Below are 4,392 nucleotides of genomic sequence, written 5' to 3' on the forward strand. Positions count from 1 at the left end.
GTAACCTTTTGTCTGACCAAAGTCAGACATCCGCAGACAAGCAGTTTACAACAATCAACTTTTTTATTGTTCCGGGCTAGGCTTTTATTAGTTTTTAATTCACATTCATTCAGATTTATGACGTCATAATCAATCTAATAAAGCATTTAAATTTCGTTCTTTCAATTTAGATAACAAGCGATACAGGCAACGTTCGCACATTTACGCACATTACTTGGAAATTGTGGAGTATAAAAATCAACTTAAATACCTTCAGAGAAGATAAGATAAGCAGAAATCAAAAGGTTAACAGATGATGTGAGTTTAGCTTTCTGTTTAGATTGTTTTGTAACTTTTCTCCAGTATTTCATTTCATTTAAAATAACTGAATATTTAAATACATGCTCAAAATATCTGTTCATGGAACAGCTATCGCTGTGCTTTGTTTATTCAATGATTTATTGCTTCCGCGGTTAACTTGCCTGATGAGAGTGGCTCAGAGTATCTAAGTAAACCAGTCTCAGTTTATAGGAAGTGTTTCTTAACATGGGTTTTAATGGGTTCGACAAAGGTGCTGGTTTGAAACATTAGCATGTCATGGAGTACTTGTGTTACCATGTTATGTAAACCTACAGTTCACTGCAGATATTGAAGTTTATAAAATAACACAACTATTTGTTATTACTCAGCAACAGTAATGCAATACGTCATACTGTATATATTGAAGACTTTTGTCTCCTTTCGAGCATTCTACAAAATTAACTTTAACCGTTCAATCCAAGAAGCAGTTGACGCGTGGATTGTTCACTTGCAACCAAACTAGTCCGGTAAATTTGCTTATTATTTGATAAAGTACACAGTTGTCTCGGCGACGACGGTTCACGTATTGTTCGCTTATTCGCGTCCTTGGCGGGGTCAGCAAAACGACATGTCGACGGCTTAGGTACAATGGGAAGCAATTTTGTCCTTGCGATGAGGAAATTGATACATAAGTTCGGCCAACCAGTGACGATCGCTTGGGCCTGTTTCTAAAAGGTCGTAGATAGCAGAGACTCAGGAATTCAATAGCCGCAAAATCTCCGATTTTAAATCATACGTTCAAGCATCCACAAAAACGTAGTTGCTTCTGCAATGGTTTACATTCTTCGTACCCCTTCGTAAATATAAATCGTACCCGTGTTACCGTTAACACTTTATGTAACAAAGGCGTTTCACAAGATACAAAAGTAGTAAAATTGTCGGTGAAATCTGGTTACGACGAATATTGGAGTTAAACAACGTGTTTGTGATCAAGTCACAAAGACCACATTCAGATAGAATGCTTAAAAAAGTTCAATATATGCCTCACTTGCAGGATATTCCGTTGTCCGACATTGAAGCGAATCAAGCTATGATTTTAATCGCGGCAGATAATCTCATAGCGTTCTTCCAGCTTTTGCATGGAGTGGGTCGACAACGTGAACCAATAGGAATTGAACCTCCTCTTGGTTGGACTTGATCGGAAATTTGCGTACAAGTATTGACAATAGGACAATTTCAAATTTGATGCATTGCGGAATACGTGACCATTATACCATGCTACAAGAACAAATCGGATAAAATTGGTCCAGCGAATCTGTAGGCACGGCAAACAATTTTTCGCATAGGGAGTCCTTCGAAGATAGACGAGAATATATTTTCACGAACAGTAAAATTAAATTATTTGACCGTCCTGATGAATTCGGTTTCATGGAGTTGAATGGAAATTGCGAAAAGTCACTAAACAAACACGCAGCTCGTATGAGATTCAAAAGTCTTACAAAGAAACAACGATTCAATGAATAATCGCGTCGGGGTGCTTTTTCATTTTCTGGAAAGACCGACAGCTATAAACGTCAATATAAAAGCCATGCTTCATTTATTCTATTTTTGAAAAATGATATTAATTCTGCAATTTTTAACTGTACAAATAACTGTTTTTCTTGGAAACAGCCATGTGCGTATAAATTATTGCCTCATATTGCTTTCGTAGCTGTTGATTCATCTTATGTGGCGAATTTTTGTTGTTTAACGGGAGATACGTACGATAGCGGACATAAATTTCCTAGTAGCGCATTATCAATTATCGATATACACTTTTACGTTGATTTACTTACTTCGAAATAGAGTTCGATTCATTGGTATCAGCATCTAAGAACGTGATTGAAATGTTACACAATAACGGGTTCAAGACGACAGATTGGGTTTCGAATTCCAAATCAGTTTCACGTGAGATATACATTCATCGTCTCGCCACAAGTATTGATTTAGATATCGAGAGACCTACTGTGAAAAGTGCTTGGGGCTGAACTGAACTACTTGAACACCAGGAGTTCACAGGTTTTGTCACAAATATAAAAGCCCTTACTGTTGTAAGTTCAATACTTGATGCTTGGGATGAAAAATTCAACAATAAGAGACTGAAGTGTTGGTCAAAGTGGAGTAATTCTATAAGTTTTCAAAATATTTCAATTCCTCGTCAATTCAAAGATGTGGAATGTAAATATTCCCTGTACAAATTTGGCATATTCTGTCATATGATATCGAAGCATCCCAAGAAGAATTGCCAGGGTCGTTCTACTTAACGCTGATTCCGCGCAAACTTCCACAGATTACTGCGATAGAAGGATGAATATTCCTCAGTTTTTAGAGAATTCGGACATTGGACTAGTTTTTGACGCTACTCCCCCCGCATCAGGATTCCGCCTCATTGATGGATGACTTCCTATGAATAGTCATGAGGGTGCCTTTGTCGGCAGTCCGCGTGGCTATAAGTGCTAGTTTAGTTCGGGTTGGGAAAAATATTCGAATATTCGAGTAACAGTTTACTGCTCTAATGGTCTGCTCACGTCACTTGCGCATCGTTGAATCAAACGCTTGGACAGTACAGCGCACGATACACGAGCATCAGCCTACAATCCTGGCTAACGGACAATGGCGTCAAAATTGGCTGTTATATTTGCGTTATAATATTTTTATTTATTTCCAGTGGATATGATATTGTTTCAATTTTTTGATGAGCATAATGTGTCCCAATTTCGCATGATTTTTAACTTTTCAGAAGGCCGTTTTGTAAAATTCGAAACATGAATGTAATGAAGTAACATCATGAAGTAACATTAGGTCAATAATATTAAAAATTTTTACCGATCCGCAGTGACGAAATTTCATAAGTTTTATTTAATGCAAAAACATAGACACGACAGAAAAATACAACGAATCCAGGGGCCAGTAGCAAAGATATTGGTAACTTTTCAATTTTACAGTGGCGATAAGGAAGATCAAATCCAGAACGAAAGAAAAAATTTAAAATAAAGTTGATTTGGAGATGGAAATTGCAATTGGCCAGGGTAAATATTGACGTTTTTACGTAAACAGCGAAGGCGCGTCTGACGCACTACACAATGGTATGATGTGAGTTTGTTGATTAATTAAGTTAATTGATAAATTGGAAGCGAAATAGTTTAATATCTTGTCTCAGTCTATCTCAGTATTCGGTGTGAATCAGTGTTTACAGGTGCTGTACTGTTGGTAGTACTCGTTATGTATCTGTTGGAAATACATTTAATGCAAAAACATAGACACGACAGAAAAATACAACGAATCCAGGGGCCAGTAGCAAAGATATTGGTAACTTTTCAATTTTACAGTGGCGATAAGGAAGATCAAATCCAGATCGAAAGAAAAAATTTAAAATGAAGTTGATTTGGAGATGGAAATTGCAAAATCATTTCTATAATTTTTCGCAGCGCCTCGTCGCCAATGATCGCACAGTAGTTTTCAAATTTGTCAAACAGAACGCGCAGTTCTGCAATAAATTAAAAAAAATTAAACATCGATATCCACCAGAGCGCAAGACTTGATACACGCGTGATTAAAAGAACCCACATTTGTATGTGGAATGCCGAAATAATCACGCCGTAATCGTGAAACATACTTTAGCGGCAGTGGTTCCCAAACTTTTTAGAGTTGGCACCCACTATTCTTTAATTTCATTTTGTTATTTTAGGACATTATACAGAACACAGCAATGGCTAACCATCGCAAAACTACCGTGTTTCCTCGAAATGAAGACCTGGCCTGAAAATAAGATAATAATTTGAATTTTCAAAATGATTTTAAAATGACCCTACCCTTAAAATAAACTTAAAATGTGTGGGAAAAGAAAGGTTCATTAACCTGAAGTAAGGTGAAGATCACACCACTATTAAAGATGGTGTGATATCACAATTATGATATTTGTCACTTGATTTTTGTATAGAAAATACAAATAAAAACTATGAATGTCGGTTTTTATATAATATTTAGTAAAAAAATCTTGTGATTTTCTACAATGTAATTTTATTTTTGATAAATGAACACAAAAGACCTCTTCCAAAAAAAACCATAGTGTTA

At 36.2% G+C, this 4,392-nt stretch overlaps 1 long non-coding RNA gene across 1 annotated transcript; it reads left to right on the forward strand.

Annotated features, from left to right (window-relative positions):
- Positions 1 to 176: 176 nt before the first annotated feature.
- LOC144422249 (uncharacterized) lies at positions 177 to 3,351 on the forward strand. The gene is made up of 3 exons (XR_013475237.1): positions 177 to 297; positions 675 to 806; positions 3,264 to 3,351. It is a non-coding gene; the product is annotated as an uncharacterized LOC144422249 (long non-coding RNA).
- Positions 3,352 to 4,392: the final 1,041 nt, after the last annotated feature.

Source organism: Styela clava, chromosome 4, assembly GCF_964204865.1.
Source record: "Styela clava chromosome 4, kaStyClav1.hap1.2, whole genome shotgun sequence".
Lineage (NCBI taxonomy): Eukaryota > Metazoa > Chordata > Ascidiacea > Stolidobranchia > Styelidae > Styela > Styela clava.